Source organism: Thalassophryne amazonica, chromosome 19, assembly GCF_902500255.1.
Source record: "Thalassophryne amazonica chromosome 19, fThaAma1.1, whole genome shotgun sequence".
NCBI lineage: Eukaryota > Metazoa > Chordata > Actinopteri > Batrachoidiformes > Batrachoididae > Thalassophryne > Thalassophryne amazonica.
In genome coordinates, this window is record NC_047121.1 from 55463948 (window position 1) to 55488353 (window position 24406).

The 24406-nt window shown below is 42.4% G+C and overlaps 1 protein-coding gene across 1 annotated transcript in view; it reads left to right on the plus strand.

Annotated features, from left to right (window-relative positions):
• Positions 1–24406, plus strand: part of arid1b (AT rich interactive domain 1B (SWI1-like)) — a 417017-nt gene that overhangs the window by 313638 nt on the left and 78973 nt on the right. The window lies entirely within an intron of this gene.

The window sequence follows — 24406 nt, forward strand, 5'->3', positions numbered from 1 at the left end:
ATAAGTAATGTATTCATTATTATTATTATTATTATTAACAATAATAATAATAGGAACCATTTATATAGGGTTTTTTTTTCCCAGGAATCAACACACAAAACAAACAAACAAAAAACTCGAAACTACAACAATGCACAAAAATCCAAAATTAAAGAGCTAATTTTTTAAAAAATAATGATAAAATGGACTCACATTCAGTATTTCCAACACTGTGGGTCAGCAATCATCATATAACATGTTGACCATCTCATGTTTCTCTTTCCATCTTAATTATTTTTTAAATTTAAAAATCACCCCCAGGGAAATGCTGTGTTAAATAGTATGTTACACATACGGAAATAAAACGTGCGACTTATACTGCGGAAAATACGGTACATGCAAACAAGGTCTCCGAACCTTTTATTTGTCACACTGGCTAAAATGAGTCACCATGCCAGAGGTTGGAGACCTGATGACAAATTCTGACACTCTTCCATTACCTCCATACCACAGGGTGGCGCTAGCCTTGGGAATAGATACGTTTCTCTTTCATGAATCTCCACCTACACATTCAAGCAGGTTAAGTCAAGTCAACTGGACTTGTTTAGTTCCTTGAAGACATTTTGCTCTTCATCCAGAAAACCTTCATCAGTTCATCAGTTGAATAGGAAGAGATGTAAGAAACCAACTTGTCTGCTACCATGACGACCAAAAAAAAAAAAAAAAAAATCTCCAGACTCATCCAACTGAATTGTACTGGCCTTCAGGACATAATTTGGTTCCCAGTTCTGAGTGAGCCTGTTTTGGGTGAACATAGGGCAGACAGCTGCTGGTCATTGTTCTTAATGACTGCTCCCTCTGCTTCCCTTCCGTCTTCTCAGTGCGCTAACAGATTAGCCAGCCATTAGTCAACACAGAAATCCTCTCCAAGTTCCTGAACTCTGCTGTCTGTTTTACTTGGCCTGTGCATTTATGCTGGGAGAAACCAGGCCGCTGGCCTCTAAGTGTTTATACAAAACCTTTAGCTCTCGTGGTTTTTGCGTACAAACATAACTGTCATTGTCTGCTGTCGATTTGTCGCTAAAATAAAATCTTCCTACCCAACCTAACCCATGTTTGACTTGTGGACATCTTGGCAAACAATCCTAACTTTGTAATGTACAATACCTGACAAGCCATCAAGACAAGTTTGTTTTATGTGCCCAAATAGGACAAAGACCCCAAATATTCCATTGCTAGAAGACCCAAAATCCAAACATTACAAAAATGGGACTGTTTACCATTTTTGCTTGATAAATGCCACAATTAATTCATCATCAATACAGCTGATTTTCAGCCATATGATGAATTAATGATCAAAATAGCTGCTGACTATTAATTAATCAATTCTGTCACTATAAAAGTATAAAGAGATTTCAATACATTTTGAAGGAATTGGAATCCAAAATCAACATACTGAAGATGCTTCAATATTTTTGGCTTTTTCATTGAATGTTTAACTGTATCATAGACCGCTCTGGGATTGGCCCTGATGGTGCTGTTGCCTCACCACATCCCAATCAAAAAATACTGACATCTGCCAGTCAATATCCTATGAGTGTAGCCCCATTTCTTCTGTTCTCTGGTGAATCCAGGCACCTTCATTTTCCAAACCCCCAGTAAGATGTTTATCTATTTGGATCAGTTTCTCTGTACTCTGTTTTCAATTCAATTTCAATTTATTCTATTTATATAGCACCACATCACAACAAAGCTACCTCAATACGCTTCACGCAAGCAAGCACACAGGCAACAGTGGTAAGGAAAAACTCCCTCTGATGATATTCAGGAAGAAACCTCAAGCAGACCAGACTGAGAGGGGTGACCCACTGCTTAGGCCATTCTAACAGTTACAAGGTTTTTACAAAGTTTTTACCAAGCTGAACAAACAGGAAAGAGAAATACGAGAATAGCATCAAAAACAAAGTGCATTGTTTTGGTTTGACGAAGCAACTCTGTACAGGAAAACCAAACCTGAAGAACAGAAGAAACACAAACACAAATATGCTGTTTTAGAATGTTCCATGTTTTTGACGTGTAGTTCCCAGTGGGTGGCGCTGCTGCACTGAATGGTGCATACTTAATTTTGTTCTTTTTAATTTATTATACAATGTTTTAAAATCTTTTTGTATACTATACCACTTTTCTGACCTAAAGAATTTGGTAAACACATTTCTAACACCAAAAGAGTTTGTCCACTTGAATTAAAAATATGTATATTCACTAAAGATTTAAAACATATTTCATATTATCAGCTTTAGAGCCAGTTTATATATTCTACCCAGTGATCTAGACAAATGTCTCAGATTCAGAAGGTGTGATTGTTCTGAACATTTTGATATGCAACACATGGACATTATACTGTACACAAGTATCTTAAAGATGAAGTGACTGAGGGCATAGTGAAGTCGAGAACATTTACCCCAGAAGGTTAACTGGGCTGTTCGGAGTTGTAATGATCGGTGTTGAGCAGCACGTCAACCTCCTGAGACACACACGAGCTGGACTATGGTTCAGGAAAACTCAGCATAAGCCCAAAAACATGAACTGCCATTTCAAGTAGAACTACTGAAGTTCCCTGGTGCAAGGCCATGAATCAGCCACTGCTCCAGTGTTTTCATTGCAGCAACCCTGAATGAATAAACGTTTAAAAGTCTTTTTTCCAATTTCCCAGTATGTAAAGGAAACCTGTCACATTATTTTTAAAATGTATTTAAGTTGTTTCTAAGCTGTTCTGTGACGGCCTTCCTCAGACAATCTTAAGTCGGTTCTGATGCTGATTTTGGACTCAAATGTGTCCAGCCACTGGTTTTTAGAGGTACGTCGAGAGCAATGGAGAGACAGAGGAAGGAAGGAGATATCACACCATTACGGGAAGGAGATTTGGAGTGTGCTTTCTCCCACCCAGCACACCACACTTCCCTCCTGGGGGTTAAGCACTCTGCTGGTAATGACTGTGCTTCAGACAGCACTTTTTAGCCTCGGTGTCTTACTGGAGCTGCGGTGTAATACGGCAAAAAAAAAAAAAAGCTGTGACTCAAGCCAGCGCCTGGGGGAGGGAGTGGAGTTTTTGGGAGGAAATTGACAGCTTGTGGAGCTCGTCAGCCCCAAGGTACACCCCAGCTCTGCTTAGGCTCAGACACCCTGCTGGAGAAGGTGCTGAGGTGGCTGTGAGAGGATGTGGGGGCCTCAGGCAAGAGAACTCACCGCTAAAAACTATCTATCCCAGCAAATCGTACACGTATACTCCAATGTAGTGCTAAGTCTGAAACCGCGGAAAAGAAAAGAATCTCCCACTTGTTTATCCTGTGGACATTATTTTTATGGTAGAACCGAGGACGAAGCAGTAATCTTTACAGATTCAGTGGATCCTCTGATTGCAGCACTTGAGATGCCTGGTGAGGAGTCAGAGTGTCTGGACCCTTCTTGATTCACTGGCCCTAGATCAAGTGTATCTGTATGTGGTGAAAGTGTTAAACTCACAGTGACAGTCGTGTCTCTGGGTCCTCAGCCTTGGAGATTGAGTGGCGCCTGTAAAGAGCTTCTGGAGTCACGATGTCACTGAAGAGAGGTGTTTTGTGATGCCGATATTTTTGAAGGAGACCACAAGTCCAAGTCTTTAGGGTCCCCGTGCTTCCTGTCTTGATGTATGGCTGTGAGACTTGGACTCCAACCAGTGACCTAAGATGACGACTAGAAGTCTTTGGTACCAGGTCTCTTCAAAGGATCTTAGCGTACCACTGGAATGACTTTGTGTCAAACCAGCAGTTGCTTAGAGACAGGGTGTGAGAATCCAACCCCTCGTCCGTGTTGTGACACCTGGTGAAGACCCTAAGTGCCCAGTGGCCGCTAAGGCACGCATGAGGGCAGAACAGGAACCCTAAACATGGGATGGCTAAAGGGGTTCCGTTGAAACAAGAAGTCATCAATAGCGGCTCAGACAGCGGAGGTGATGGCTTGTAGCCCATCTGCTGTGAAGGTGCATGAATCAATCAATCAACTCAACTTTTTTCTTATATAGTGCCAAATCACAACAAACAGTTGCCCCAAGGCGCTCCATATTGTAAGGCAAGGCCATACAATAATTATGAAAAGGCTGCAGGAGGTCCTCAGACAGTGATCGTCTGGGATTTCCCAGTCATCTGAACAGGATCTGTCAAGAACCATGTGTTTGTCAGCATGCAACAACATTCCAATGTTAAACAAACCCACACAGTCCCTAGATTGACCCTGGATGTAGATCTCCTCATCCACCATCCTATCCGTTAATCGGTCAAGAGACAATCTTCCTCACCACGGCAACATAGAGAAACTAAGATGAGAAGAGTGGCTTGCATTGTGGTGATGAATGGTTAAATTGGTGGGCTTGTGACCAGAGGATCCTCGGTTCAAATCCCAGTCAGACTGGAAAAATTACTATGGGCCCTTGGACAAGGTCCTCAACCCCAAATTGCTCCCAGTGTGTAGTTGGGTGTCTTGCATGGCCACACCCTAACTCCGGTGTGTGTGTGTGTGTGTGTGTGTGTGTGTGTGTGTGTGTGTGTGTGTGTGTGTGTGTGTGTGTGTGTGTGTGTGTGTGTGTGTGTGAATGTGAGGCATCACTGTAAAGCACTACATAAATATCATCCAATTACCATTCTGAGTAACATCGCCTTCAACATTTTTGTTCATGTGGCCAAAATATCTCTCTCTGGGTATGATTCAGCTACATCAATGTTGAAGACTTGAGTGGCTGCAGAAGGCCAAAGACACGCCCACATTCTACCTGGCTGCATCAGATGGTTACTTTCGGGGTGGAGATGGACCAGTTGTCTGTTTCGGTGGTTGCCTTCCATGACTGAAGGTGGTTCTGTAGTGTGGTTTATGTGTCAACACACAACACTAGCGCATGCTGCCAGACTTAACTTAATGATAATGACTTAATGATAATATGGCGCCCACTGTGGCGAACGTGTTTGCGTGCTCCTCCTGCAACCAACGCTTTTTTTTCTTTCTCTTAGTTTTAGCATTTATTTTAAATACACAGTTTACATATGGAACAATTAGTTACAGTAGAGAGGTACTCTTGGAGATCAGTAAAGTTCATCATGAACTTACCTTTAGCCTTTCAGACTTTAGCTTTCTCTTACGCTCGCACTCTACCAGCACCGATCGGCAAGGCCCAGCAGCACCGGATTCCAGTGAGAGGCAAAGCCGACGAACGAAGTGACGGAAACGGGGCAAGAGAGGTGGGCTACATGCTAGGCTAAAGGCTAGGGCTACGCGACCACCGCTACGTAGCCTGTTGCTAACTAACGTTTGGTCTCTTGAAAACAAGCTGGATGAGCTGAGAACAAGAATAACAACTCAGCGTGAGGTCAGAGAGTGCTGTGCTCTTATTTTCACGGAAACCTGGTTATCGGACAGCACACCGGATTCAGCGATCCAACTAGAAACACACTCCGTTCACCGTGGCGACCGTACGGTTGCATCAGGGAAGCACAAAGGCGGCGGCGTGTGCATCTATGTGAACAACATGTGGAGTTCAGACGTAAAGACTGTTGGAAAACACTGTTCAGCGGACTTAGAATTTCTGATGGTGAAATGCAGACCATTCTATCTGCCGAGAGAGTTTGGCGCGTTGTTTGTCTATTTACATCCCGCCATGCGCGAACTCGGCTACGGCGTTGGGGTTGCTGCATGACGTCATCAGTAAACAAGAGACCGCACACCCAGACGCCATGTTCATTGTTGCCGGCGACTTTAACCACTGCAACCTGAGGAGTGTCCTTCCCAAGTATCATCAGTACGTGAGCTTCCCGACGAGGGAGAACAACATACTCGACCAAGTCTACAGCAGCGTGAGGGAGGCCTACAGAGCAGTGTCTCAGCCGCACTTTGGACAGTCCGACCACATTTCTGTGTTCCTCTATCCAGTATACAGACAACTCCTCAAGCAAACACCTCCAGTAAGTAAAGATATTAAAGTGTGGAATGAAGAAACTGACTTAGTGCTTCAGGACTGCTTTGATAGTACCGACTGGGATGTGTTTAGAACTGGCGCTGTGAGAGAGGATGGCTCTGGTGATTTAGAGGACTATGCTTCTGGGGTAACAGGTTACATCAGCAGTTGCATTGAGACCATTGTCCCCACAAGGCGCTGCACAAAATACCCCAACCAGAAACCCTGGTTAAATGGTGAGGTTCGGTCCATGCTACGTGCTCGCCATACTGCATTTCTCTCTGGCAACACTGAAGACTACAAAAGGTCCAGATATGACCTGTGCAGATCTATCAGTGAGGCAAAGAGACAGTACAGACAAAAACTGGAGGGCTACTACACCAGCACAGACTCCCGACGCATGTGGCAAGGACTGCAGCACATCACCAACTATCAACAGACGAGCAGGTCAGTCACAACCAGCCACTCTTCACTACCTGATGAGCTGAATGAGTTCTATGCTCGCTTTGAAGCCCTCAACAATGATCGACTGGAAGAGGTGGTGGCCAAGGAGCATACACAGAATGCACCGCTCATTGTTATACCAGCAGATGTGCGCAGGAACTTGAGGAGAATAAACCCACGGAGAGCAGCTGGCCCAGATAACATCCCAGGGCGTGCACTCAGTGTCTGCTCATCAGAACTGACTGATGTGTTCGTGGATATATTCAACCTGTCACTTGCACAAGCTTTTGTGCCATCATGTTTCAAGAGTACCACCATCGTGCCCATTCCAAAGAAAAGTGCTGTGACCTGCCTAAATATCGCCCTGTGGCACTCACTCCAATTGTGATGAAGTGCTTTGAGAGGATAGTCATGACTCATATCCAGGAGACCATTCCTAATACCATAGATCCTCTTCAGTTTGCGTACCGTCGGAACCGCTCCACAGATGATGCAGTCAATACTGCCCTTCACACAGCCCTCACTCACCTGGAGGGAAAGGATATGTATGTCAGAATGCTGTTTATCGACTATAGCTCAGCATTCAACACTGTCATACCATACAAACTTATAGAGAAGCTCCTCGCCCTTGGACTGACACCTGCCATTTGAAACTGGGTGTTGAACTTCCTTACGAATAGACCCCAGTCAGTCAGAATCGGCAGTCGTGCATCCAGCACAAGAACAGTGAACACTGGGGTCTCCCAGGGCTGTGTGCTGAGTCCCCTCCTGTACACACTCTTCACACACGACTGTGTGACCTCTCAGCATAACACCAGTATCATCAAGTTTGCCGACGATACTACAGTCATTGGTCTGATCACTGGCGGGGAAGAGACACCATACAGGAAGGAGGTGGCTGAGCTTGTGGCCTGGTGTCATGACAACAATCTTTTATTAAATGCAGACAAGACCAAAGAAATGATTGTTGATCTGAGGAAGAAGCAGGTGCTGCACACACCCCTGTATATAGGTGAAACGGAGGTGGAGAGGGTGAGAACTTTCAAATTCCTTGGCATCCATATCATTGAGGATCTCACCTGGTCTCACAACACACAGACCATCATAAGGAAGTCCCAGCAGTGATTATACTTTCTGAGAAGACTAAGGAAATTTGGCATGCCAGCCAAAATTCTCAGCACCTTTCTACAGGAGTACGATTGAGAGTGTTCTCACCAGCACCATCACAGTCTGGTATGGAAACTGCACTGCTCAGGACAGAAAGGCTCTCCAGCGTGTGATCAAGACTGCTCAGTCCATCTCAGGAGCAGCCTTTCCCTCACTACAGGACATTTATCACACCAGAGTCATCAGGAGGGCCCAGAATATAATCATCGACAGCACTCACCCCAGCACAACCTCTTTACACTCCTACCTTCAGGCAGACGTTACAGGAGTGTGAAGTCCGGGACCACAAGACTAACAAACAGTTTTTATTCACAGGCCATCAGGCTTATAAACACATCATACACTACCTCCTCTCCCCTCCCACCCTGAACTGTTTTTTAATTTTTGCCTGTTTACACTAGATTGCACCTTAAATACACCGTACTGCTGCTATTAAAATACTGTTTACATAGGTTTATTTATATTTGTTCTGAATACTACTGTCCACATCCGTTACTCATGATTTGCACTCTCTGAATCGCTGCTCCACATATTTGCACAATTTGCACAATAACTTAAGTGTTTTTTTATTTTAAACATTTCGCCTTTTCCTCTCTCTCTCTTTCTTTCTTTTAAGATTATATTGGTGAATGGAGGAATAGCAAAGTAAGAATTTCATTGTATAGTGTAACTGCCTGTTTTTGCTGTACATATGACAATAAAACTCAAATCTTAACTTGAGTCTGATGTGAGAGTAAAAGTGCCGTGTAGAAAACTAAAAGGTTGCACATTAGAGTGCAAACTTCCAAAATCTGATCACTTTGTCGTCCCCAAACCAACCTTTACAAAAAAGAAAAGGAAAGAAATTCAGTCTATAAGATGTTCTGTAAACACAGTGAAAGAAAAAGAAACCAAAAACAGGCCGAACACGAACACAACAAAAAAGTTTCAATCAGTAAATAAATAAGTGTTTTTTTGACTTTTTATGTTAGGCCACATGTAGACGTAAACACTCCTGTCCTTGGCGGCTCAAGCATGCAGCTGTGTAATCTGTGTTCCACTCCTTATTGATGGAGCGCACAGATCCAGAGGGCGCCTCGGAGCGCCATCATACCTCACTTTACTGTTGGCGGGAGAATGGCTGCCGCGGCTGTTAGGCTTGGCTGGTCCAATGTGCTGAGGAAGCAGTCGATGGTAATGTGCTCGGTCACGCTCCGTCTCTCCCGCGGGACTGCAGGGATTAAACCTGCGCAGGATGTACAGTCCACGGAACGCGTGACCGTGCTGGGAATTTCCATGTAATTGTGAACGAAGCGCCATGAGCTGTCCTTTTCCTTCTCCTCTCCTTCACCGCTCTATAAATAATGCCAACATTCTCCAAAGGCACCACGAGTCCAAGCAAGAGGCAGGAAATCAACGATGAGCCTCAAGGACAGGAGGAGACACAAATAATACGAGAACAGCTCTCCTTGCCCTCTTCTCCCATGCTGAGTGGCGTGCAGCTGCCATAAAACATCTCAGCGTGCTTTCTTAACACTTATAATGCGAGGAGTCATGTTTTTAACCGCTGCTTCAGGTGCGAAGCGTTGATTTAACACTCTGCTTCAAGTTAGCACAACGCTTCACCCATCAGCCCTTGTTTCAACGCCAAGTGTGCAGCTAAATTATTGCTTTCCGACTCCGGCATCCCGACAGCTGTGCTCGTCTCAGCCAGGTGTGTGTTGGCTGGAGTTTCTCTCTTTCAGACTCGTCTTGAAGTTTGCACACATTTCCTTCTTAGTGGAAGCATGCGAGACAATTTAGAATTTAGCTTAAATTCGGTGTTGTAATTACCTCTGGAAATGTTTTATGCAACAAATACTCAACTGATTTTCATCCTCTCTATGGCTGATGCTGAGACTTTGATTCATGCTTTTATTTCTTCCAGACTGGACTATTGTAGTGTTCTGTTTTCTGGTTTACCTCAGTCCAGTATTAGAGGTCTTCAACTGTTTCAAATTGCTGCCGCCAGACTTCTGACACGAACAAGAGGGTTTGAACATATCACCCCAGTTTTGGCGTCCCTTCGCTGGCTTCCGGTCTCTTTGAGATCGGATTTTAAAGTGCCGTTATTGACGTACAAAATTGTTCATGGACTGGCACCTTCCTACCTGGCCGACCTGGTGAAGCCTTATGTACCGGCTCGGGCCCTGCGCTCACAGGGTGCAGGTCTATTGTGTGTCCCTAGGATGAATAAAATGTTGGCAGGTTACAGAGTCTTTTCTCACCGTGCCCCAGCTCTATGGAAAGATCTGCCTGCGCAGATCCATCAGTCAGACTTTGTGGAGACTTTTAAATCTAAATTGAAGACACATTTTTTTCCCCCTGTTATATCACTAGCATTTTCTATAACTGCATGTCTTCTTTTATTCTTTTTTTAATTTATGTTTTTATTCTTTTATTGTGTTTTTAATCTTTAGTTCATTATATTCTGCTTTTTAAATGTTGTCTGTGAAGCACCTTGACGCGACTTGTCGCGATTTGGCACTGTATAAATTAATAAATTTGATTTGATTTGATTTTCTTGAAACTTGGTGGAAGGGTGGGGTATGGACCAAAGAGGAAAACATTAAGCTTTGGAGTGGATCCAATTAAGGGAAGTCAGGTCTTCACATTACGAGATATTTCAACAGTACATTTAATTGAGTGCAGATCCCTATACAAACCAGAATTTTATGGATCAAAATATGAATTTTAGAGGTATGCAAATAGTGTAAGTGTAAGTTAATATTTATTTACATCAGGAAAAAACATTATGTTTGCATGCTCACAGAATATGTGAAAAAATAGAGTTTTGGACTTCTAGCCTAGTTTCTTTATCTCTATAACCTTGTGCACATGGAAACAGAACCTTCCCTAAACAGTCTTTTTCTTTGTCGTTTTCAAAAAGTTTTCCTTAAACATGGCACCATTTCAAAAAATATCTGCATCCACTGAAAAGGACTGAACATCCTGTAGTATGTATTCCAGGCCTGTATGTGGCGCTGTAACGCTCCTACAAAAAATGTAGAAGACAACATGGAACATACACATAAGGCTTGTGCACTGTATGGTAGAACCGAGGACGAAGCTGTAATCTTTACAAATAGAAGAAGATGTCGTGCAGCTGCGGTTAAAGCTGAGGTTAGAGAGGTGGGGCTATGACATCATCGTTTCACAAAAGTTGTGTATTGGTTAACACAATGGCAGTGTTTTGAGATTTACCCACTTTGGGACCTAATTTCAGAAAGTACCATTTTCAGGCTCCAAAAACAGCAGTTCCAATACAAAACTTTTTGGATACGCCTAAACTTGTTTCCTTAGGGCAGTCTTCTATTGTTGATTTTTGGTATCCAATTGTGAACGTTTTTAGCACAAAAAAAAAAAACCTAACCAGGGCCTGATTTTATGGAGTATGAGTCGCACCTGTCCAAAAAAAAAAAAAGCACCTTGTTTCTGTATTATCATCTTATCAATTTGGGATCTTTTTGTACTGTGGCAGTGTACTTTTTTAATGGTATTTATTCATTCGGTACTAGAGTTTGTTTTGTTTACTGTTTTGATTCCTGGTAAAGTCCCATGTGAATATAATTATCTACTAATATAAGCAGCAGGAGCAGGTTGGTCATTGTTTGGTCGTTGGCGATGTCCCACAGGAGCGCAGCATTGCAAGGTTCTTGAAATGGAGCAATACCTCCACCTGGTGGACTTTTACCATTAATGCAGGTCCTTTGTCATGTGAATTTTTTTTTTTTTTTTTTTTTTGGTATACAACTCAAAGGACCTCCCAAACTCATTAAAAAAAAAATGAAAACCAAACAAACAAAAAAACATGACATACTCTGTAAAATACAATCATTTGTACAACCCCTGGCAAAAATTATGGCATGACCGGCCTCGGAGGATGTTCATTCAGTTGTTTAATTTTATAGAAAAAAAGCAGATCACAGACATGACACAAAACTAAAGTCATTTCAAATGGCAACTTTCTGGCTTTAAGAAACACTATAAGAAATCAAGAAAAAAAGATTGTGGCAGTCAGTAACGGTTACTTTTTTAGACCAAGCAGAGGAAAAAAATATGGACTCACTCATTTCTGAGGAATAAATTATGGAATCACCCTGTAGATTTTCATCCCCAAAACTAACACCTGCATCAAATCACATCTGCTTGTTAGTCTGCATCTAAAAAGGAGTGATCACACCTTGGAGAGCTGTTGCACCAAGTGGACTGACATGAATCATGGCTCCAACACGAGATATGTCAGTTGAAACAAAGGAGAGAATTATCAAACTCTTAAAAGAGGGTAAATCATCACGCAATGTTGCAAAAGATGTTGGTTGTTCACAGTCAGCTGTGTCTAAACTCTGGACCAAATACAAACATGGGAAGGTTGTTAAAGGCAAACATACTGGTAGACCAAGGAAGACATCAAAGCGTCAAGACAGAAAACTTAAAGCAATATGTCTCAAAAATCGAAAATGCACAACAAAACAAATGAGGAACGAATGGGAGGAAAATGGAGTCAACGTCTGTGACCGAACTGTAAGAAACCGCCTAAAGAAAATGGGATTTACATACAGAAAAGCTAAACGAAAGCCATCATTAACTAAACAGAAAAAAACAAGGTTACAATGGGCTAAAGAAAAGCAATCGTGGACTGTGGATGACTGGATGAAAGTCATATTCAGTGATGAATCTCAAATCTGCATTGGGCAAGGTGATGATGCTGGAACTTTTGTTTGGTGCCGTTCCAATGAGATTTATAAAGATGACTGTCTGAAGACAACATGTAAATTTCCACAGTCATTGATGATATGGGGCTGCATGTCATGTAAAGGCACTGGGGAGATGGCTGTCATTACATCAATAAATGCACAAGTTTACATTGATATTTTGGACACTTTTCTGATGTTTAAAGATGATGAAATCATTTTTCAAGAAGATAATGCATCTTGCCATAGAGCAGGGGTAGGCAACCTGTTCCAGAAAGAGCCATGAGGGTGCAGGTTTTCTTTGCAGCCACTGATTCCACCAGGTGATTTTACTGATTAATATCACTTTGAGCAGATGGAATCAGTTAATCAGTGAAATCACCTGGTGGAGTCAGTGGCTGCAAAGAAAACCTGCACCCTCATGGCTCTTTCTGGAACAGGTTGCCTACCCCTGCCATAGAGCAAAAACTGTGAAAACATTCCTTGCAAAAAGACACATAGGGTCAATTTCATGACATAGGGTTAATGTCAACGAGCAGATGTGATTTGATGCAGGTGTTAGTTTTGGGGATGGAAATTTACAGGGTGATTCCATAATTTATTCCTCAGAATTGAGTGAGTCCATATTTTTTTCCTCTGCTTGGTCTAAAAAAGTAACCGTTACTGACTGCCACAATCTTTTTTTCTTGATTTCTTATAGTGTTTCTTAAAGCCAGAAAGTTGCCATTTGAAATGACTTTAGTTTTGTGTCATGTCTGTGATCTGCTTTTTTCTACAAAATTAAACAACAGAATGAACATCCTCCGAGGCCGGTGATTCCATAATTTTTGCCAGGGGTTGTAGTATCATTGTAGAAAATTGTGAGTATTTGGGAAGGTTTTAAACATGTTTTCCACAAAATGTGAATAATCATATTTAACTGGTGCAAATCATGGGTACACTTGTGTAAAATTATAGTACTTAAGTATCAGTGGGTGTATTTAGCTCTGAGTACTTCTAGCTTTACTGTATGTGTTCCACATCCGTCCTTTGCCTCTTCTATGATCCCACTTCCTCAGGCAAAGCGTCCACATGTTCCATCACACCGGAGCTGAGCAGCAATTACAAAGCCCGCGAAACCATGAAGGGGTCTGATAAAAACTCTCAGAACTTCGGGGTTGAACTGCGAGCCATTAGGAAAAGTGGGTTAGTTCTCTATCTGTCCTTGAAGGAGCTCTGTGGCTCGGCTCCTTCAGGATGTGAATCATTCACTGTACCCAAACTCTCCTTGGAAAGCTTAGCATCAACTGAGTCCCACAGCTACTCTGTCTTTCCTTTGTCAGCTGAAGCAAACATCAGCCAGAACTAGAACATTTCTTAACGCTACTACATCACCACTGATAAGTTCCTACAATGCAACACAAATGAAGCTCACCCTGAGTAGCGGATAAAGTCACATGGAACCTTGCAGACACTCTCTCTCTCACTCTGTGCCTTTTGGCCTGTTTGCTGAAGACGGGGGGAAAAAAAACATGCAGACTGTCCACTTGGGACTTTGTAAAATAACAACTCCCCGGGAGGTCTGCTGGAGCCTCCATCTTTTACCGCGGCCAAAACCCACAAAGTGTCGGCCCAGGCTGCTGAGAGTGTGGCAGGTGGCCACGACACAGAGCCGGCCGGAGGAAAACATTCCCAGTGTTTGCAGTGATGGCGTTGACCTCATGGTGAAATATTTAAAATTGCACAGATGTCCACTTGCAGATATAAACAAAAAGAAGATGATTATGGCAAGTCAGTAAGAATATAAATGATGAATCAAAAGAGCTAAAACTCTTCACGGCATTCGAGGTGTTTGTATATTGTGGTCAGTCGTTGTGAATTGCTGCATCCGCCAGAACAAGGAACCACCTTGGGTCCTGAATGGCAACAGCCCACCTGGTTGATCTCCACCTGTCAAAAGTAAACACCTGTCAGTCATAGCCAGGAGAAACGTGGGCGTGTCCGCCTTCAGCCACGAGTCCTCGACATGGAGAAACACACCATGTGGACAAAATGTTGTTGCTGACGTTCCGTCACAATGCGAATGATACACCTCATCTGACCCTACAGACACATTAGCTACAAAAATGAGGGTGGCGTTTGTTGCTTGATGGGTGTTCCGGGGGTGTGGCCAGCTCGTGGTTGGCGTTAATGTTTAATGATTGATTAGAAAGGTCTGGAAAACCCGACACTGTCACTGTGAGTTTTCCCTCAGTGCTTGACAGAACCAAAGTTCACTTGATTTGTTTCAGCTGGCATCTTTCACAGTGATGTTAGCATGCTAACCTTGCTCTAAAATGCCTTGTAAATCCCTTCAGGGGAGTTTTTAGACATAGAAGTGTTGATTTCTCACTAACTTTTACCAAATATGAGATTAGATTTACACAGAAATAAGATGTTTCTGAGCATTTTCTACCACATGGGATTATTTTATTCAAAAGAACAGCCAGCAGACAGCAACGCAAATTCATATTAGCAATGTAATTTTATGAATCCTCTATTTAAAGGCTAATATATAAAATTATAGTGGTGCCAAACAAAATTCTTTTTATGATTTAAAATCTTTACAATTTCAAACCTTCAAAGTAATAGTAAGATTGTATTTATGTGCCTGCAGCTTTAAATGGAAAGGAGTTGCTGGTGGCCACGCCCCTTCTCCCTATGGGTGGGGGAGGGGGGTTGTGTGGGCGTGCCACACAGCACACCCCACTTCAGTGGGCGTGCCTCTCAGTCCATTTAAGATTGCATTCTGCTCCTATTACAGTTTCGATTTGCTTGAATCTTAGTTTGACAAATAAACATTTTTCCCCTTTTTCAGATGCTCATCTTACAGCTGCAACGTTTTCAACTTCAGTGATTATGAGTCATTTCATTATGCTAATGATTGACTGCCAACGTTTTGCATGTGGCTAAGAACAGATCAGTACTGTGTGCATGCGTTGTCACTCACACTGACCACTTTCTTCAAAACCTTGGGAAAGATTCATGTGGATTCTTCCAGCAGGTTCTAGAAGCATGTTCGCATTCAAACAACGTGGACACAGTCACAGACGCTGGGCACCACATGAATCCTCCTGCATTTGTTAACCGCCATCCATTCTTCCTGAAAGCTTCCCTGTAATAGTGCGAAAACGCTTGACAGGTGTCAGCCAGACTCAGCTCACCGACTCGCCAAAGCAGCCCCAGAAATAATCCGCTTTTTCTTTTCTCGTCTCTCACAGTAGATTTCATCATGATTTCTGGACAAATTCAATGTGAGTCCTATCTTATGGGTAAGCCCCCCCCACCACCATCGACCCTATGCTGCTCCCGCTCCATCTCTCCCTGGGTTGGACCTGTAGGCTTATGTCATGTGGAAAGAGTCTTCACTGAAGCAGCTCAAGGACACTGAGAAGCCATTTCCATTTTTGGAGTCGTTCTTTTCCCCCCATGTGGAATATTGTCTCTCTGCGTTCCCTCCCTTGAGCGTGTGGAAAAGCCTGCAGGTTTTAAAGGGACTTGATCCCCTTTTCCAGACACATTCTTAGAGGATTATGCAGCGAGGCCCAACTAAAGCACCCTTAATCAAATCAAAATAAATAGTCCTCTTCACAGCGGAGGATGCCACGTTTTCCATTTCCACTTCCAGGGATTTGAACCACAGAAGGATCATCACTGTGGAAAAGGCTTGTAGAGTCACAGCAATATATTTACATCCTGCGCGCTCGTGTACCGTTAGGCGTGCTGTGACAGCACGGCCACTCTTTTAGGTGCTGGAGTGAAGTTGGGCTTTTGGAGCCAAAATGGATGGGTTTAAGTGCGCCTTAGAAAAGCTTCTGGCATTGCAGCCGTGTGGCACTCCAGGGCAGCAAGAACACATTTACTGCAGATTAGAGCTCCTCTCATGTGTTTCACAAAGTCAGCCTTAAGCTTTGCAATTGTTCCTGGGGCGAACAAAGCACCTGCAGCTGTGCAAAGTGCCGCCAAACTGCACCGCACATCAGCAAGAGCAGCAACAAATATTTCACAGGCGCTGGAATCTGTCCGACTCTGCCACAGAGGCTGTGAATCGGAATTTTCCACATCAGTCACAGGAATATTTTCTTGATGGATGAAGTAGTAACATAAGGTATAAAGGTGCTTTAAAAGAAAGAGTGCTTTTAGAGCTCAAAGCTGTGGTGACTCACGTTGCCTCACTAATTTTTTTGGAACAGAATTTTAGTCTGTCATGGTTCCAGTCCCTCCCCCAGCTCAGTGCTGACGCTCTCGTTCTGTTCCAGATGCTACCACGAGCATTTCTTCTGGTTTCTCCCCTTTGCTTGGGGTTGCCACAGTGGATCTGGTGTGGTTCCACTTGTAAATTTGGCACAGGTATATGCTTGATGCTCTTCCTGATGCAACATGTACAATGAGATGGTACGAGTAGATTGGGCATGGTGGACTTTGAACCCAGGACCTTCTTACTGGGAGTGCTAACTGCTACACTACCGGTTAAAATTTGTTTTGCAGAAAGTACTAGCAGTATTGCATGTAGCGCAGGTAGCTCAACGGGATAAAGAGTTGGACTACCAATTTGTAGACCTGGGTTTGATTCCCAGTCACGCTCTCTGTCCTTTGACAAGACACTTCATCTGCATTGTCTCAGTCCACCCACATGGACATGTGTACTAGCCTTGACTGAGGAAGTAATCTGAGATGGACTGGCATCGTGTCCAGGTGGATTCACTGGCCCTCAGCCACTTCAGACTACAGATTCCAGCGATAGGTACCAGCACCAGTGGTCCTGGTCTACATGGGACTTGCTTCAACTGGCAATAGTTCAGCTAACTACTCTTCCAATCCCTGTTGTGTCAAACTTGAAATGCTACCAGTGTTATTTAACCACTTGGTCTAGACAAGTGGGTGAAGGTTCTAACATGGTGCTGAAATGACTTATTGTAACACCCATCGGGGCAGGTGTGGAACTCATCATTTTATGCAGTACTGTGCAAATAGATTTTGGCACATTTATTGAGTATTACTATTACTTACTTTTAAGTGTACTACGACTGTTTAAAATTTGAGAAACAAATTGACAGTGTGGTAAGAGCCAATTTTTTCCAGCTGAGACTCCTGGCAAAAGTCAAACCCTTTCTAAGCCAAAAGGACCTTGAAAAGGCTATGCATGCTTTTATCAGCTCCCAGATTGACTATTGCAATGCACTTTATGTTGGTATCACTCAAGGCTCTCTAAACCAACTCCAACTGGTCCAGAATGCTGCTGCTCGCCTGTTGACCAATACCAGGAAGCACAGCCACATCACTCCTGTACTTTACTCCCTGCACTGGCTATTTTTATTCTATTTTGGATGCTCTTATTGTGTTTTATTGTGTTTTTCGTACTTTTCTTTTTATTTTATCTCTCGCTGGTGCTATTGGAAAGCACTTTGGGTCAGTGAAAACTGTTGTAAAGTGCTATAGAAATAAAACTTGATTGATTGATTGATTGGTGAATATACAAGTAGATGGCAGTGTGCCGGAGGCCAGCAGGTGGTGCTGTGCAGACCTAACTCCCCATGGCCAAAAGACGTTCTGGTAACAGATGCTAGAGTGTGTTCAGGCATGTGACAGGCACATAAAGAAAAAAGCTTAAAAAGGCCAGGGGTCAAGAGGGTCCTGGTTGGGGGTCTGAAGGGTTTTAGCCATGCTAATGCTCCCCAGAACCATTTTCTGCTGTGAATTTCCATAGGGAGATAGGGAGGATGGAGGCAGCTTTTATTCAACTCTTTGCTTCTGTGGTCAAATCAAATCAATTTTATTTATATAGCGCCAAATCACAACAAACAGTTGCCCCAAGGCGCTTTATATTGTAAGGCAAGGCCATACAATAATTACGGAAAAACCCCAACGGTCAAAACGACCCCCTGTGAGCAAGCACTTGGCGACAGTGGGAAGGAAAAACTCCCTTTTAACAGGAAGAAGCCTCCAGCAGAACCAGGCTCAGGGAGGGGCAGTCTTCTGCTAGGACTGGTTGGTGCTGAGGGAGAGAACCAGGAAAAAGACATGCTGTGGAGGGGAGCAGAGATCAATCACTAATGATTAAATGCAGAGTGGTGCATACAGAGCAAAAAGAGAAAGAAACACTCAGTGCATCATGGGAACCCCCCAGCAGTCTAAGTCTATAGCAGCATAACTAAGGGATGGTTCAGGGTCACCTGATCCAGCCCTAACTATAAGCTTTAGCAAAAAGGAAAGTTTTAAACCTAATCTTAAAAGTAGAGAGGGTGTCTGTCTCCCTGATCTGAATTGGGAGCTGGTTCCACAGGAGAGGAGCCTGAAAGCTGAAGGCTCTGCCTCCTATTCTACTCTTACAAACCGTAGGAACTACAAGTATGCCTGCAGTCTGAGAGCGAAGCGCTCTATTGGGGTGATACGGTACTATGAGGTCCCTAAGATAAGATGGGACCTGATTATTCAAAACCTTATAAGTAAGAAGAAGAATTTTAAATTCTATTCTAGAATTAACAGGAAGCCAATGAAGAGAGGCCAATATGGGTGAGATATGCTCTCTCCTTCTAGTCCCTGTCAGTACTCTAGCTGCAGCATTTTCAATTAACTGAAGGCTTTTCAGGGAACTTTTAGGACAACCTGATAATAATGAATTACAATAGTCCAGCCTAGAGGAAATAAATGCATGAATTAGTTTTTCAGCATCACTCTGAGACAAGACCTTTCTAATTTTAGAGATATTGCGCAAATGCAAAAAAGCAGTCCTACATATTTGTTTGATATCCGCATTGAATGACATATCCTGATCAAAAATGACTCCAAGATTTCTCACAGTATTACTAGAGGTCAGGGTAATGCCATCCAGAGTAAGGATCTGGTTAGACACCATGTTTCTAAGATTTGTGGGGCCAAGTACAATAACTTCAGTTTTATTTGAGTTTAAAAGCAGGAAATTAGATGTCATCCATGTCTTTATGTCTGTAAGACAATCCTGCAGTTTAGCTAATTGGTGTGTGTCCTCTGGCTTCATGGATAGATAAAGCTGGGTATCATCTGCGTAACAATGAAAATTTAAGCAATGTCGTCTAATAATACTGCCTAAGGGAAACGTGTATAAAGTGAATAAAATTGGTCCTAGCACAGAACCTTGTGGAACTCCATAATTAACCTTAGTCTGTGAAGAAGATTCCCCATTTACATGAACAAATTGTAATCTATTAGATAAATATGATTCAAACCACCGCAGCGCAGTGCCTTTAATACCTATGGTATGCTCTAATCTCTGTAATAAAATTTTATGGTCAACAGTATCAAAAGCAGCACTGAGGTCTAACAGAACAAGCACAGAGATGAGTCCACTGTCTGAGGCCATAAGAAGATCATTTGTAACCTTCACTAATGCTGTTTCTGTACTATGATGAATTCTAAAACCTGACTGAAACTCTTCAAATAGACCATTCCTCTGCAGATGATCAGTTAGCTGTTTTACAACTACCCTTTCAAGAATTTTTGAGAGAAAAGGAAGGTTGGAGATTGGCCTATAATTAGCTAAGATAGCTGGGTCAAGTGATGGCTTTTGAAGTAATGGTTTAATTACTGCCACCTTAAAAGCCTGTGGTACATAGCCAACTAATAAAGATAGATTGATCATATTTAAGATCGAAGCATTAATTAATGGTAGGGCTTCCTTGAGCAGCCTGGTAGGAATGGGGTCTAATAGACATGTTGATGGTTTGGAGGAAGTAACTAATGAAAATAACTCAGACAGAACAATCGGAGAGAAAGAGTCTAACCAAATACCGGCATCACTGAAAGCAGCCAAAGATAACGATATGTCTTTGGGATGGTTATGAGTAATTTTTTCTCTAATAGTTAAAATTTTATTAGCAAAGAAAGTCATGAAGTCATTACTAGTTAAAGTTAAAGGAATACTCGGCTCAATAGAGCTCTGACTCTTTGTCAGCCTGGCTACAGTGCTGAAAAGAAACCTGGGGTTGTTCTTATTTTCTTCAATTAGTGATGAGTAGTAAGATGTCCTAGCTTTACGGAGGGCTTTTTTATAGAGCAACAGACTCTTTTTCCAGGCTAAGTGAAGATCTTCTAAATTTCCTCTCCAACTTACGGGTTATCTGCTTTAAGCTGCGAGTTTGTGAGTTATACCACGGAGTCAGGCACTTCTGATTTAAGGCTCTCTTTTTCAGAGGAGCTACAGCATCCAAAGTTGTCTTCAATGAGAATGTAAAACTATTGACGAGATACTCTATCTCACTCACAGAGTTTAGGTAGCTACTCTGCACTGTGTTGGTATATGGCATTAGAGAACATAAAGAAGGAATCATATCCTTAAACCTAGTTACAGCACTTTCTGAAAGACTTCTAGTGTAATGAAACTTATTCCCCACTGCTGGGTAGTCCATCAGAGTAAATGTAAATGTTATTAAGAAATGATCAGACAGAAGGGAGTTTTCAGAGAATACTGTTAAGTCTTCAATTTCCATACCATAAGTCAGAACAAGCTCTAAGATATGCTTAAAGTGGTGGGTGGACTCATTTACATTTTGAGCAAAGCCAATTGAGTCTAATAATAGATTAAATGCAGTGTTGAGGCTGTCATTCTCAGCATCTGTGTGGATGTTAAAATCGCCCACTATAATTATCTTATCTGAGCAAAGCACTAAGTCAGACAAAAGGTCTGAAAATTCACAGAGAAACTCACAGTAACGACCAGGTGGACGATAGATAATAACAAATAAAACTGTTTTTTGGGACTTCCAATTTGGATGGACAAGACTAAGAGTCAAGCTTTCAAATGAATTAAAGCTCTGTCTGGGTTTTGGATTAATTAATAAGCTGGAATGGAAGATTGCTGCTAATCCTCCGCCTCGGCCCGTGCTGCGAGTGTTCTGGCAGTTAGTGTGACTCGGGGGTGTTGACTCATTTAAACTAACATATTCATCCTGCTGTAACCAGGTTTCTGTAAGGCAGAATAAATCAATATGTTGATCAATTATTATATAATTTACTAACAGGGACTTAGAAGAGAGAGACCTAATGTTTAATATATTATTAATGTCTTTAAATGAAAATAGAGTCAAAAATTTCAAGATGCACATAGAACCTTTATTATTAAACATACATAACAGTGCCTAAGTGTTTTATTGTTCCATTGAAGTGCTATGTTAAAGATTGGCCAGCAGATTTAATTGTATAAAATACTTTGAAACACTGAACCATTTCAGCACAATTGCTTCATATTGATTCAGTGGTTCACAACACTTCAGTTTCTCCGACACTAATACTTAGCAACAAATTACATCAGCGACCACTAATTAGTACTGCATGTCCATGTGTTGCTAACCAGGATGTGAAATAATGTGCAATATGTCCTTTAAACACTAACTTACTGAAGAAAGAAGCAGAGAGCAGCTCACCTGGATCTCACACATTGTCCAATCCCTTGGATACCTCATGCCTGCTTCTCTGTCAATGTTCCTGGCAACCAAATCACCAGTTTTGTCCCTTTCCATTGTCTTCCACAGATTTTGACTCATTTTGTTTGGCTTGGCGCGATTACAAAGCAAGGTTTTTTGACCACATTATGGTAATTTTGCCCATTTACGGTAGCAATGTATAAGCATATGATTGGCGTAAAAATGTTTTTTATGTAATTTTACGTGCGCCTTCAAAACAGACTGATTTATACCTCACGTAAAACACTTTGGCAGAAATTTAAAAATGCGTAAATATGCAAAAATGCGCAGTTCTCACATGCCTACTATTGGTTTGAGGCTTGTGGTTAGATCACCTGATTTCCGTGCCAGGGGCTGAGTTTGTGCCCATAGTGGGATGAAGCGATCGATGCACATTACAACAGTACGTTTCACATTAATGAGTTTGTGTTATTCTTGGCAGCCGTTGATATGGTGGTCAGAACTCTTGCCTCACAGCAACAATTCCCAGGTTCAGTCGAACCAGTGCCTAGCTAGCGGCTATCTGTGTGGCTTTCCTCTGGACACTCAGTTTCCTCCCACGATCAAAACATGCATATCGAGATGTTGCCCACTGCTTTGAGGGGTCGGCTTGTCTAACTATACTCAACAAAAATATAAACGCAACACTTTTGGTTTTGCTCCCATTTTGTATGAGATGAACTCAAAGATCTAAAACTTTTTCCACATACACAATATCACCATTTCCCTCAAATATTGTTCACAAACCAGTCTAAATCTGTGTTAGTGAGCACTTCTCCTTTGCTGAGATAATCCATCCCACCTCACAGGTGTGCCATACCAAGATGCTGATTAGACACCATGATTAGTGCACAGGTGTGCCTTAGACTGCCCACAATAAAAGGCCACTCTGAAAGGTGCAGTTTTGTTTTATTGGGGGGGGGATACCAGTCAGTATCTGGTGTGACCACTATTTGCCTCATGCAGTGCAACACATCTCCTTCGCATCATCCGTTAAGAGAACACCTCTCCAACGTGCCAAACGCCAGCAAATGTGAGCATTTGCCCACTCAAGTCGGTTACGACGACGAACTGGAGTCAGGTCGAGACCCCGATGAGGACGACGAGCATGCAGATGAGCTTCCCTGAGACGGTTTCTGCCAGTTTGTGCAGAAATTCTTTGGTTATGCAAACCGATTGTTCCAGCAGCTGTCCGAGTGGCTGGTCTCAGACGATCTTGGAGGTGAACATGCTGGATGTGGAGGTCCTGGGCTGGTGTGGTTACACGTGGTCTGCGGTTGTGAGGCTGGTTGGATGTACTGCCAAATTCTCTGAAACGACTTTGGAGACGGCTTATGGTAGAGACATGAACATTCAATACACGAGCAACAGCTCTGGTTGACATTCCTGCTGTCAGCATGCCAATTGCACGCTCCCTCAAATCTTGCGACATCTGTGGCATTGTGCTGTGTGATAAAACCACCTTTCAGAGTGGCCTTTTATTGTGGGCAGTCTAAGGCACACCTGTGCACTAATCATGGTGTCTAATCAACATCTTGGTATGGCACACCTGTGAGGTGGGATGGATTATCTCAACAAAGGAGAAGTGCTCACTATCACAGATTTAGACTGGTTTGTGAACAATATTTGAGAGAAATGGTGATATTGTGTATGTGGAAAAAGTTTTAGATCTTTGAGTTCATCTCATACAAAATGGGAGCAAAACCAAAAGTGTTGCGTTTATATTTTTGTTGAGTATATATTCACGATAGGTTTGCAGAGGCAAATTTAATAACAAATACAGTAATGTTCAGAATAATAGTAGTGCTATGTGACTAAAAAGATTAATCCAGGTTTTGAGCATATTTCTTATTGTTACATGGGAAACAAGGTACCAGTAAATTCAGTAGATTCTCACAAATCCAACAAGACTAAGCATTCATGATATGCACACTCTTAAGGCTATGAAATTGGGCTATTAGTAAAAAAGTAGAAAAGGGGGTGTTCACAATAATAGTAACATCTGCTGTTGATGCTACAAACTCAAAACTATTATGTTCAAACTGCTTTTTTAGCAATCCTGTGAATCACTAAACTAGTATTTAGTTGTATAACCACAGTTTTTCATGATTTCTTCACATCTGGAGGCATTAATTTTATTGGTTTGGAACCAAGATTTTGCTCGTTTACTAGTGTGCTGGAGTCATTGTCTTGTTGAAACACCCATTTCAAGGGCATGTCCTCTTCAGCATAAGGCAACATGACCTCTTCAAGTATTTTAACATATCCAAACTGATTCATGATACCTGGTATGCAATATATAGGCCCAACACCATAGTAGGAGAAACAAGCCCATATCATGATGCTTGCACCATCATGCTTCACTGTCTTCACTGTGAACTGTGGCTTGAATTCAGAGTTTGGGGGTCTCTCACAAACTGTCTGCGGCCCTTGGACCCAAAAAGAACAATTTTACTCTCATCAGTCCACAAAATATTCTTCCATTTCTCTTTAGGCCAGTTGATGTGTTCTTTGGCAAATTGTGACCTCTTCTGCACATGTCTTTTATTTAACAGAGGGACTTTGCGGGGGATTCTTGCAAATAAATTAGCTTCACACAGGCGTCTTCTGTCACAGCACTTACAGGTAACTCCAGACTGCCTTTGATCATCCTGGAGCTGATCAATGGG